The sequence below is a fragment of the Pinus tabuliformis genome, chromosome J (genome assembly GCF_031772625.1).
Source record: "Pinus tabuliformis cultivar Carrire ecotype Pingquan chromosome J, CPIR1, whole genome shotgun sequence".
In the NCBI taxonomy this organism is placed as follows: domain Eukaryota; kingdom Viridiplantae; phylum Streptophyta; class Pinopsida; order Pinales; family Pinaceae; genus Pinus; species Pinus tabuliformis.
This window is the reverse complement of record NC_142295.1, coordinates 476544095-476558552: the sequence shown is the minus strand read 5'-3', so window position 1 is coordinate 476558552 and position 14458 is coordinate 476544095.

Genomic DNA, 14458 nt, shown 5'->3' with positions numbered 1-14458 from the left:
ATCAAGACCATCAGATAAGATATTTTGATCTCTAGGGACCACAGATAGGGTATACTCAATGAAGGATTCCAAAAATCCCAAAATCTATAGGCTATCATCCTTGGGTGTTTAGTAGAATATTCTGCTTTAATTTGTTTTATTATCAGTTTAAAATCTCCATGAATTTCAATCCTCTTAACGCCAAGATTCTTTAAAAGTTGTAATCCTAAAATTAAGGCTTCATACTCAGCTATGTTGTTGGAACATTGGAAATTTAATTTATATGAATGGCCTTCTGATTGATTAGTTTGTGAATTTGAAACCCATATGCCAGCTCCTAATCCTTCTTTACTAACAACTCCATCAAAACATAAATTCCAAAAAGGTTCATTTGGTTCATCATGTTCTCTGATATCTGTTTGGAATTCCTTAGTCTAACATGACTCATTGTTTTTATTGGGAAGTTGTTCTTGTATATTTGCATCATTATACAAAATAAAAGAATCAAGGTCTAAATGGACTGAATATAAGGGATAATTATGAGGTTTACCTTGAGTAGTAACCATAAATTTCATTAGTTTTTCCCTCTATTGTCTCTTGTTTTGACCAAACACTAGAATTGTAGCATAGGTCATATCCATTTGGAGGGTTCCCTGGAGTTTAGTTCCCCATGAATGATACAATAGCATGCTATATTTAGGGGGTATGTGTTATAGCTACAAATATCACCCTTGGTATTTGTGATTCTTGGTTTATGGCCTAGGGAAACCCCTCCTTCCAAACTTCGTCCAAATATTTTAAAAATAGTGTTTTACTCCCTGTACACTACTTTGCCCTATGATAAAAGCGTGTACACGCAGGTTAGTCAATACCCAACCCGCGTATATGTGTTAAAACACTTAAAAAAAATAAATTTCCTTAACTATAGGTGGAGTTCACGGGTTTTACCTATTGATTATATCCTAGTGCCCATGGCCCAACTGTTCCAAACTATTTCCCAACTAAAAAACTAATTGGGAGAAGTATAAATAAGACTTCTATGGGAAGGCCTTAGGGAGGAGAGAAGAGATAGAATTACTATACTAAGATTGTCCCCTGATCAAGTCTAAAGTATCCCTGTGCTTCAAGCACTTCCCCAAGTTTAGGAAACCCTTGTTTCCTTGAGTGTTGATATTCTCCCACTTGCTTGAGATATCATGGTATTGTTATGGAAGGAGGTTGTTGAATACTGGGACTGGACGGACCTGGAGGATGGTTCCGCTTGGAGCCGGAAGAGGAAGACTCAGGTGAACTCTTTCCATGTTTATTATAGTTTTCTACAATAAAAAGAAATGTTGTCTTGTTCCTGAGATTGACCTTGTCTATGCATCAAATGTTGTTGTAACTCATGTATGAATTTCATTTGGATGTATAACTAATCATCTTACTTATATGATATAAAGTTCATTTCATTAAAATTCTTTATCTATATGACGCTATGTATCCTTGGATTGGTTGATTTGCAGATTCGGAGATCATCAAGAGTTGCAGAGGGTATGAACCCTGTTGGAACTACCCAAACGAAGGACATCCGGGTATGTTCATCCATACATAGTTTGTTTATTTAAGCATGTTGCCCAAGTTGTATGCATGTTTCTTGCTGTAGATTACTCTTGTTCTGTTGGAGTTCTGACACAAAGCCCTAGGGGACTTATTCACGTAACAGAATTGTCGAATCCACTAGGGATAACAATCTTGTTATTCCTAGTTTGGGTTGTTCATTGTCAATCAAGGCTAAGTTCTTGGTTTTCTTGTTGTGTCAATATTGGCTGCTCCTGTAGGAACTCAGACCTCAAGTCTGATCTTTTTTATTAAGCCTTGTTTTTTATTTTTCTTGCAAAACTTAGTATATGCACCTTTCTCTATTTACAAAAGCATACAGAGGCTTGTTTCTGTGAACTGAAACCGTATATACGTGAGTTACTGAGTTTCTTTTGCCAGAAGCACATGTACACGCACCTATGCTAGAACACAGTCGCGTATACCATTTTTTGCTTGCTTTTTTCAAATCTTTCTACCCAAAAAGATTTGTTTCTTGGTTTGTTCAGTTTCTGAGTGGTCAGTTTCTGTCTTCAGAATTTAATTATTTAGTGAGCTTATTGTTTTGAATTCTCTCCTACTTTGAAAAGTTTTTGGCCTAGGTTTGCTTTTAAGTTATTTTTATAATTTGTGTTTGAACCCACAAGGCTTCTTACATAGGTTCTTGATCGTTCTGGTCTTCCAGAACAGCAGATTGTTTTCAATCTTTGTGCCAAACTTGATTATTGGTCTACTCGCTTTTCTTTCTGTCATTTCGTGGCCTTACACCTTTTCTTGCTTTTTGAAAGTTTCTTTTTGATGAATTTGAAAGTGTTTCTTTCCTAACTTCTTGGTCAGTTTCTCAAAGCTCTTTTGCTACTTTTGGATCATTTAGTGCAAGTTGAAGCCCTTTTTTGTTCAAGTTTTCATTCGGGTTGAATTGGTAACTTATAAAGTTTCCTTGTGCTTTGCTTTCGGTCTTTGAGTCTTTAGTGGCATTTTGAGTGCTTTTGAAAAGTTGTTTTCATTGTTTCTTGAAAAAGAAAAGTTCTTAAAAAACATTGTTTTTGCTTTCTTTTTCCAAGTATGATTTTGGTTTCTTTGGATTTTTGAGAGTAATTTGTGATCTTTTTTATTAGTCCTTCTTGTTTGGGGAAGATTTTGTATTCAAAATTCATATTCTTTTCAAACACTTAAGTTGGCTTGTAAATAATTGCTTTCATTTTCTTTTTACAGTAATCTAGGATTTTGCATTATCATGTACACCTTGCATTAGGTTAGTTTTGCATCATTAAAGCATCAATAGTCTTTTTAGTTTTTGTGAGTGTGAAGTCTGCTAGAAGAAAAGAAAAGGAAAATGTTTTTTTTGCTTTATAGAAGTTTCTTAGAACCCAAGTAGAAGTTGCTTTTCATGGAAGAACAAACAAGTTCATTTCATATAAGTTAGTTTTTCATTAATTTATTTTGTGTCATACAAACACCATCGGTTTAATTTCCATATTGTCCCTTTGACTTAAAATAGCAGCGACTTAAAATCAAGGACTTAAAAAAATAAACTAGAACTTTTTGTCGTGTCATCAGAATACACCAACAAGTTTTAGGTTTATTTAGGGCCTTGGATTAGACGAGAGGAGAGTAAACTCTCCAAGGCCACTCTAAATTGTAAAACATAGAAGTCTGATTAAGGAGTGAAATCCAACAGCGTTAGGGAGACTGGGAAAGCTCTGTGACTGGGAGTTAAGCACAAGGGTTTGTGAAGATAAGGACAAGAGATACCCCCTCTCTTACTTGTCGGATCTTACCTCACGACTATTCCTCCTGGCTTCTGATACGTGTTGGTGTCTTTAGTTGCCTATCCTAGGGATATACACAGGTGGCTATAGAGGGGAATCCCATGGCACCTAAGGTTGACGTTGCATCATGTTCATCAGTACTTCTGGGGGGCACCCTTGCGAAGTTTGGGGGCTTGCACTGGTAAAGGCTATTGTCTGAAGGTCAGCGTAACTACCTCTGATACCTTCGCTAGTAGACCTGGGGTGTAATTACCCCAGTGTATTTTCAGAAGGCCCTTATTATTAACTTTCTTGTATTTTGATGTCCGTTCCTAATCACCCAGAGTGGAAATACTTGGAAGTTGTTTGATTACTGATCTCATTAGGGACATTTTTAGTGTGTGTTCTATGCTCCTAGTCGGCCTAGATTTCAATTTTCTTGAGTATTTAAGTAGATCTTATAAAAATAATTCAATGTGGTTGACCGACCATCTAGACGGTCTGATAGACTTCGTGGGCTTTCACCTGCGAGTCTAGAGCCTTCTCCTAGAAGGCATAGGAGTGATTCTTCCAGTGGTTTTCAACCAGTGGCAGTAGGCACATTGGAGATTGATCCTCTGCTTGGGGGCATTAGTTCACAAGATAGACCTGGTACTACTACAGATTTAGAGAGGAACACACCAGTTCTTTCTCGAGTACTCTTCTGGTCAGAAGATAGTATTGAAGTAGAAGATCTTTCATCGTCAGTTGCGGCTCCAAATTCTCCTCTCCCTCTTGATCATCCAGACATATTGTTATACTTTGTAACTCTAACTCACAAGCCTTCGAGCCCAAGTCCACACACATCTATCCCTTCGATGACCACTACTGGAGGCATGGCGTCCACCATGAGTTTTTCGAGTATGTGAACTCCCATATCTATGCAAGGGGAAGGAACTATTTCCATCCCTTCTAATACTCCCAGCACATCCTTATTAGGGTCTACTTCCATTCTATCGACGAGTGGAATTTCCCAAACTAATGCATCCAATTTTTTATTTTTCCCTTTTGGAATGCCCTCTCAAGGTATTCCTTCAGTTCCATTGAATGTACCATCAACCGACTCCATGTCCATGATGAGTGGATCAGCTTCTTTTTAGGGTTTCCCATTTGGAAGTGGTCATATACCACATTACAATTCGACAGTAGGGTCTATGCCTTTTCCTTTTAAAAATCAAGGTAGTAATCCTTTTAAGAGTTGGAAAAACCCTGCGGTTAGTGGGATAAGAGCTAGGAATTAGTTCTTCAGCCAACAAGGGAATGTTCCATACTCCTCAGTTAATTCATTTCAAATTTTTCCACCCTTAGCTAATGCTTGGAACCCTTACCAGAGATTGTCATCTCCTTACAATACTTTGTTAAGGGGAAACTTTACCGGTTACTGGGGCTTTCTGGCTGGAGTTGGTCAAACTCCAAGTTTTGTTGGGCTACAAGGGTCACCTTTCGGTCCAGTAGGTTCTACCAATTAGTTTGGGAAACCTGGTGCCTTTCAAAACCCATTTCATTCTTTTCAGACTTTTGGGAACCCCATCCCATCTCAGTGGAATCCCCAAGGTCCTCCACGACTTCCTTTTCTATCCACGCTTAATCTACCAGACTTAAATAAGTTGAAAAATGATCCAATTAGGTACAATCTAGCTTGGCCTCCAGTCCCAACCAAACTTCCATCGGATATTCTGAAATTTGAAGGGAAGAATGGTGAAGATCCAGGCGACCATGTAACCACGTTCCATTTATGGTGCTTGTCCAACTCCCTGATCGATGATTCAATCAGGTTGAGGTTATTTCAATGCACCTTAATAGGGAATGTGGCTAAGTGGTATATAGAGTTGCTAGGGGGCACCTTTACTTTTGCTAATTTGGCTAACATTTTCTTAAACCATTTTTAGTTGCCTGTTCGTTATGAAGCCGAAACTGAGCTTCTGGCCAATTTCCATCAGGACACGGCTACTCACATTTAAAATCATATCTAGGAATGGATACGGAGAAAAAGGCTCATCAAAGTCGAAATTATACCAGAATTCCATCTCGAATGGTTTTTAAAATCAATACAACGAGAGATCTCCAAGGATTTTTCTATGTCCGACATTTATTCCGAAGAGCAAGCTATCTTTCGCACCCAGCAGTTAGAACTGATATATTCTCAGTCTGGGACTCTTTAGAAAATCTTACCTGATGCTCCTAGATCCACGGTTGATGTATCCAAACCAAGTCCAAGCCCTCACACTGATGGTATAGTTGGATCGGTTGATGCAAATACGATGAACCTTTTGAACCAATTGCAGCAGTTGTCTCTACAAACTACTTCTTCTAATTAGGCTCCATTGTCTACTCCTTCGTCTTCCCAACATTCTTCCATAAACGTCGTCCAGGCCTCTAACCCCAAATAAAATCAACAATCCGATGGGAAGAAGAAGGGATGAGGTAAAAAGAAGAATCAGGAAGGGAAGGGTAATGTGAAAAAGCCTGGCAATGGTGCCGATGAGGGGAGAAATGAGTCTAAGAAGAAAGTTAAATTTCCATGCAAGCTATGCAGTGGAGATCATTTGACTCATCTCTGCCCAAAAATTCAAGATGCTCAATGCCTCTTAGTGCAACAAGGGTCTTCTAGCTCCTAAGCTGTCTTAACTAACCCTTTCCCTGAAGGGAAACAATTGCTTGCTGGTGTGAACTCGAACCCTGGTACCTCTGCAGGGGGCAACCAGGAGGGGGACAATTCCTCAAATGTTTTCATGATGAGTTCTCATGTCAATGTGGCTACACAGTCACATGATTATGGTGAAGTAGAAGCATCTAAGGATAAAACTATTCCTGGAACTACGGATCCACTTCATATTGAGTGACCCTCCGTCGAGTCTATACCTCGAATACCGAAAGGTTCTGCCAAGCACGCAACTATTAACCCTAATTCTAGGGTAGCTTAGAACTACTCGATTGTAGAAGATCTAGCTCAAAGTCCTTGCGCTATGTCTGCTTTAGAGGTACTCCAGTCGTGTCCTACTCAACGAAGTGCTTTACTTTCAGCGATCGAGGCAGTAGATCCAAAAAAGTCTTTAGTGCTCACTTTTGATATGCTCAATGTGAAAAAGAGACTTCCTCATCATATGGCTTTTCAAATAAAGTCTACTTACTGGAAAGCTAATATTTTTCGAACAGTTATAGATGAGGGAGCTTCCATATGCGTAATGTCTATTTCATGTTGGAAGGCCATTAGATTGCCTTCAGTTGTTCCTTCACCCACTCTCTTGACAACCTTTTATGGAGATTCTCATAGGCCACACAGGATTATCCCAACCTTTCCTATATGTGTTGGAGGAAAGGTCGTTAATATCGAAGTAGAAATCATTGATGCCAACCTGGATTACAATCTCCTCTTAGGGAGGAATTAGATTTATGAAATGGATGCCATTGTGTCATCTTTATTCTGCATCCTCTGTTTCCCTCATGAGGGGAGAATTGTTAAAGTTGATCAATTGGATTATTCTCCGGGTGATTCTTATGCAACTTCGGATTCTACTGTTCCACTAGTGGATAACCCTCGTCAACCTATAGAGAATTTAGGAGTAGGGATGTATTCTTCCTTGATGGGTGTATTTGATCTTCCCCCTCCTACAGCTAGAATCAATACAATTTCATCCTCCAGGGAGCCTTTACAGAAAGAGTTTGTTCGAACTCATTGTTTTTCAGATCCTGGGACCTTACCTTCATCTGCAACCACATTAGATGAAGGGCAGGTGGGTGGAATAGAATCTCCTATGTTTGCAGCAAAAAATAGATATGGATCTATCGATAACTCTATAGAAGACCATCCCACTCCTTCTCTTGAGGAGGAGTTAGATGGTGATGTCGCTCCTGCTTGGACCCTTGACTCCACTTTTACTTGGGATTGCTTAGATACAATTTTTCCATCTGACGAAGCAATTTTAGAAGCAACGATGATTGTAGATCAACCATTGTAAGATTTACATCATCATTCATATTTTTGTCCTCCTTTGCATGAAGTCGAGTCTAGGCCCTCCAATTTGCTTACTAGTGATGTTTGTACGGTTCCTTTAGCTCCAACATAGTTATCTGTTGAAGGTAATATATTAATTGGTTCAAGAACTGAACCTATAAACATATCTAGGAAAAAGTTGGCAACACCCCCTAATGGGCTCTACCTTAAGAGGCATTTTGCTTAGGTTTCGGCCGAGCAATTACTTCTTTGTATATATTATATTTTTGTGCATATTTTGTCGGGAATTTTTGTGATATCAATCATTCATCAAGGTAAAAACAAACATCAAAAATTTGGAACTGTATATATATATCATAAAGCTGCCCATGTGTACATAAAGTGTTCAAAAATAATATATAAAATCGGGACTAAATGCCCATAATCATGTCTAGTCTATCTATCGACCCGGCTCAGGATGAGCGGCTAAGAAGGTGACTACTGCGTTGGCCACATGCTGAAGTATGCGAACCCAGTCTCGTGATACTCCTACCACGCGGCACTGCATCTCCTCAAGTAGGTCTTCTACGGCCACCATCGGTACCTGGTCAGTCAATCTCACCAAGTTTCTTTGGATTTCATATAAGACCCTCTCTGTCTCAGCATCCGCCTCTTCAGAACCTCTTCCATGACGCCTGTGCTATGGAAATCCATCTGGTCTTACCAGACCCACATCTGGAACATTTTCATTATGTCAGTATGTTAATCCCATCAAAAATATTTCTAAGTTCATTTTCATATTAAAAAAAAACATTAAAAAAATCTTAAAAATGATAAAAACTTAAAAAATGGTTACCTATCTCTCCCCATGTTGTGTTTGGTGGTAGCACCAAGTATAGATTTCCTCTGAAATCCATGCCAGAATAGGGATAGTCATCCACAAAGATGATTTTCTATTCCCACCAAGAGAAGAACTCCTCATCAAAAGTAGTCCTCAGCACGTCCCTGCCTCCAAGGCGTTTCATTAAATCAGCCCACCTACCCATCCGAGGATCTCAGGGGCTACTGATAGAAACTGATACCTTGGGAGGTAGCTCAGGCACCTTCTCAAAGAAGAAGGAGCATTAAATGGCCCCATATCCAAAATTTTTGGTCTACCCTTTCTGAATGGAGGACAACTGGCTCTTCATATTAGTAAGAAGAGGGGTACACCAGTCAAAAACAGTGGTGAGGCACTCCATAGCCAAGCTCATGGATACTCATGAAGCTTGGTGCAATGAGGCTAATCCATTTATCTTGGCTATGGTGAATAGTAGAATCCTCATGGATAAGCTCTCCACATGTTTTATTGGAATCTGAATTCCAATTTTTTCCAGATGCCCAAGACAGTAAATGTGTACGTAGTCTTCCACTGAAAGACTACCTTGTGTCCGACCAGTTGAATGTACAACTTCTCCTCTTCAAGAGAGACCAGTGATAAAGTAAATATCCTCCACCTCTATCCTCAAAGGCATTTGATCAATCATAAATGCATCATCTTCGACACTCCAATAGTGGATTAGCATTTCAAGCAAATGAGTGTTGGCTTTCATGTTGGGCATTTTGAAAAATTTCAACAAGCCACATCCCCTCAATGCATCTAGTGCATGTTGATCATTCGTAACTTCATTATTAATTGTGGTATGCTCCCTCTCTCTCCATGTGATTGTCATCCTTAAAAAAAATCGAGTTTCAATCGTTAGATTTTTGTGTTTAAATTTCAAACCGTGTATACGCGGGTTCATTTTACACACAGTCACGTGTAGGGCCTTTGTATACGCTACTTGATAACATCCAACCCATTTATATGCCACGTTGAAATTTTTAACATAAATTCCCACGGTTAAACCTTAATAAAAATTTCTAAAAACAATCACAAAGTAATACATGCTTGAATTAGGGGTTACCTGATGATTTTGATCCAATTTTAATGGTCCAATTCTTTAGGGGGCAAGTTTGCTTTTTTTTCTCCACAATTTTTGCTCTCAAACAAAAATGGCATAAATGGTGAGTCAAAAGGTCATTTTATAGCTTTGAAAATGTCAAATTTTTTTAAAACTTGATTTTTTTCATCTCATGAATCTTTTAACTTGTGAGCTTGGATTGTCAAGAATAGGTTGTTTTTTCAGGGTATTATGGACACTTCTTCAAGATTTCATATCGGTTCCATGACCGCTGACCCGTCATGGCAAGTATCATTTACTCACTAGCATATAGGTTAGGGAAACCATCTTTTTCGTTGCATCTTGCATACTAGCCTCCATTTGTCGATACACTAGCCATAGGGTCAATCCCATCATGATATGATTAGTAAACCATGTTCACTTGCCGATTTTTAAATCATGACACAATGGTAGAGCCATCCTTTACATGGGCATCGTAGTTATAACCTCACTGAAATTTGTTACCCATGCTGTTATATTGAGTAGGCTTGGGAGTCCTCTTTAGTCCCACCATGAATTGTGCGTTGAAGACTCATTTCTCTTTGCTTCTTCGCTTCGTTCTGGCCTTATAGCCTAGAGGCTCCTTTGTGTTGAGTTGTACTGCTGCATTGCATTTTGAATATTTGCACCTTTTGGCCTTGAGCCGGCTTCACTTGGACTCATTTTTAAGCCACTTATTTGACCATGTCTTCTGCAAACTCAAACCTGCAATCACTTAACTTCTTCAACTTGACACACCCTTTGATTTGTGGAAGGAACATCCCTTTGAGTGTCCTTGAGTAGTTTTGCCTCCCTACATTGAGCATATGATTGTTCCCATCCCAGGAACTAGATCATCTGTTCCACTAAAACTCATTCTTTCCATTGTACTATAGCATTCTTTTATTCTTTTTCCAGCTTAAAGAAAAAGACAAAAAAATTATATATTCCAAAAAGAGCGGGAACGAGACAACATTTCCATATATTGTTGGCAGCTAGAGTCAATCGTGTTGCCCTTGAACAAAGCACTCAAAAGAAAGTCTTTCTTCCATTTTGGGCAGGATTTAGTTTGAATTAGGTACGCCTTAACCTTGTTACTGAGTCAGTTCTACTCTGATTGGTTATCTCTTCCAATCATATGGAGGGTTCATTCATGCCCTCTACATGACAAACTTATATAGAGTTATCATATGCTACCACATAGTCATCATTGAGTTGTGATTTTGTTCAAGGGAAGTAAGCCTGAGTCGGCCTCTCTGCGATGTCTCTTGACCTATTTTTCAATCGGCCATCCCTAGTTATCAATGTCTTGTTTGTCATCACATCAGTTATATTGGTCCTTTGCTCATGTCGGTTTGAGAAGGTCTCCATTGACTTCTTGCTGGCGAGTCTTGTCCTTATCGACGACGACATATTGCTCTGAGGATAGGCTTAGAGCCGCACCTAGCCCTATTTTTATTATTGATAGGACACCTTGTGCTCAGCGTTGATCAGTATCATGGGACTTTGACTGAGTGGTTTCCCTTGTGTTCAACTTCAGCTTTCACTATCACACATTGGGATTCATGCAGTGCCTTGGTTTCCATTTGACCCTATTGGTGGATTCCTCGCCTCTATGTCAGCTTTCATTATTGGTTGGTTCTGAGGGTTTCTATCATGCACTAGCTACATCTTATGTACGTCGGAAATGTGCTTCGGTTGGGTTACTACATCTTTTTTCGTCTGATTCCTTCCACATTATTGGCCTATGGGTTACACTTGCACTAGATTGATGAAGGATGTCTTAAGGCCTTCCTTCTAGCAGATATTTTCCTATTGAATATGACTCATTGCTTTGGGGTAAAGATTTGGAGTCCATTTTGCAATACCTTGGGGTTTGCAATCATCGTTGGTAGATCCTTCGCTATCAACAATGGGAAACCATCATTGTCCCCTCATTGGTAGATTCTTCCAGGTGTTCGACCTCAGCTCATTCATTCACACTTGTTAGATTGTACTGGGTACCCTAGCTCTCATTATCATTATCGGTGAGCATTCTTGCATTTGTTAATGGTATACATCAATGACTGATAATCAAACAATTTCTCACATGGTTGACTTCAGATCATTTGTTCCCATTGTGTAGAAATGTACCACGGCGGTTGGTGAAGACCTTGGGTTGCATCAACATTCTTTGGTTCACTTGTCAGTTTCTCCTGTTGCTGCTAGTTGACACCATCCACATTATATGTTGAAGTCCTTCACAGTGACATCTTATATGCTGGCATCTGAGTTGCGATGTAGTATCATTGTTGGCTTATATGGGCCTGACCCAAGTTTGGAAGAGTTATTTAGCCAAACAAATCCCGCAGCTACCGGCCCTTTCGGCAACTGCCCGTGGAGTGCAGACTAAGGTCTCACCCAAGGTAGCACGGGAGGGTGCTAGAACCAATTTTCTGCACCCTAGGGGTGCCTTGGTGTGGTCTAGAGGTTTTGCGCATTGGTTTACAGCTCCACGCTACTTAGTCCTCACATAGATCCAGCTTGAGTATATCTTTCTTATTATTGCACTATTCTATTAGATGATGTGGTTATCAATTAGCAAGGTCTTTAAGCAAACATTTAACCAACATAATTGATTCATGTATTAAAATAAACCCAGATTTATACTCATTCCAACCATAAGCAGATAAGATTAAATAGATATTATGAAAGTTCAAAAGAAACACAAAATTCCAGAAGAAACTTATCTTTATTTCCACTTTGTCCTTAATACATCCAGATTCGCCCTACGCACTCAGCTGCAGGGGCCCCTGCACACAGCTGTAGATTTTCCAGGCCTTTTCAAACCTAGTTGCAGAGCCTCTACCTACTACCCTAATCCCTCAGCTCAAACTTAAAGACACTTTCCAAATATCTGTTTCAAGAACCCATTACACTTCATATCATCAAAACTCTACTTTCTCTACCCATAGAGCCTCACTCTATTTATACCCTTCTTTGGCCCGCGATCCCTACGTGGGCTGACTCTATTTACATTATTTGTCGGCGTACTACCATTTGACTCGACCTATTATGATTCAAGCTCTGCACTTCCAGCGGAATCTTTATCCTATATTTGTTATAGACATTTTTGTGCCTTACATCAATTGAGCATGAAATGTCCATAATCTAAGGGATCCAAAGTCCCTAAACATGTTGTTCCTACCCCTAGAGGAACAAGGCTAACAAACCACAGCAATTCACAGAAGTTCTCCACCAAAAATTGCTCAAAAACAAGTCGATTCAGGATCAATTCAGTGGCTCCACTAGCTGTCTGCGCTGAATGTCAAAGCCAACACTGGCTACCTGCACTGCAACGCAGGTAGAAGCACTACCAGGGTGCGTTGAGCGAGATTTGACAAATGGCAAGTTCATTCCAAGAGGTGTCAAGACCCAGGAAGCTTCCAGAATCTTCCTCAAGGACACTTGCCTCAGTGAATTCGACTGGTGATGAGTAAGAGGTTCCCAATCTCCAAGTGGAAGCAAGAACCTCCAAGTGGAATCAAGAACTGACAGAGGGAGAGGACACTAGTCAGATCTCAAGTTGACTCATCCTCTCTCCAAACATCTATATATGGATCTCTCCTCCATGAGATCTGGAGGCTGGAATTTTGTTATTGCAAAGAATTGCTGTTGGTTTGAGATTGGAATCATTGGGTGCTTAATGCTTTGAAGGGGGTGAAGATAGGAATTCCATTTGCTGGGAAGGAGATGTTGGATTGGAGCCCTCTGGGTTGTATCTCTTCCTGAACCTTGTTATTCATCAATAAAGCTATCTTGGTTTCTCCTATATACTGATGTATCTTTGATGAATGATTGCATTAGTATGTTTAGTTTATTTCTAATCCTGAACTAGTTATGAATATGAATCCATGTCTTGTGTAGTGTTCTCTTCTTGTGATCTTGCAGAAACCTCTTGAAGCTGGGCGAGCGAGAAGGCAAGTAGCTGGGAACCCTCAAAGAGAAGAGAGACCAGATCGAGGGACAAACAGAAGACACCGGTTAGTCCATCTATCTCTCTTCATTCTTAATTCATAAAGGAAGAATACTAGAATAGTTGTCTCTGTTTGTTGCTAAGGCACTGTCACACCTTAGGTGGATAGGATCGTCCTGCATAGGCATTTTTCCCCACAACAAATTGGCGACTCCGGTGGGGAGATCTGTTTAGTCATTTTATTTGTGTTTCCATCATTGTTTGTTTCATAGATTCAACAGCAACAATCGAACTACATCTACTATTCTCAGATGCGAAGTAGACAGTTGCTACTTTGATCCAATCACTGGATTTGTCTATGATCTGAACAATGGATTCACAAATGATTTGATGATCCTTTGTGATAGATCTTAGTACCCCCTCAAAGCATCCCTTTGATTGTACCTTGCTTGTTGCTTTTATTTGGCCTGAAACTGTAGATTAATCAGCAATCTGTGACCCAGAACCTAGTGAGAAACTCTCGTTTCTCCTTCAGCGCAGACCCTGTGAAGAGGTTCTGCATTTCAACGCAGGTCCCGTGAAGGCTACCTGCGCTGAATGTCAAAACCCCTGTGTTGAGGTTGCACTGATCCATTTAGGCCTTGTGCAGCTGGGGTTCTCTGCTATGTTTTGCCTTGTTTTGATCTCTGATTTTTGCAGCCTGTAACCATCATAGGTACCAGTCTGATAACTCCTTTTCTCTGCTTAAATTCCACCTCCTTTTGTACAAAAAGACTATGAGTGTTTTTGTGTGTTTGTGGCGTCATTTACAGTTTTCCTTTGCAAGAGTGAAATAGTCATCCTGTAGCCCTTGATTCAGATCTGTTGATTATGATCTTAGGAGAGAGTTCATTGGCTGTTTACAGTTGATTATACATTTACTTTTGCTTTTGGTTTGAGTTTGTCTCTTTTAAGTGTCAAAACAAGTATTCATTTCGAAAATCGTTAAGTGTTGTAATCTCTTCTACCCTTTCTGATTTGGAAAAAGTAAACTTGTTTGTATTTGTCATTTAAAAGCAAATTCAAAGTTGTACAAAAAGCTTTCTTTGTAGGCATCAATACTAAGAAAGTGGAAAACAAACACCTGCATTGTGCATTTGCATCTTGATAGTTTGCATGTTTGATTTAGGAAAAGTGCATTAGAGTGTGATGATTTCTCTTTGAGAAAAGATGGTGTCTTTCTTTTCCCTTAGTAGCTAGGACTTTCAAAGTTGAAAAGATA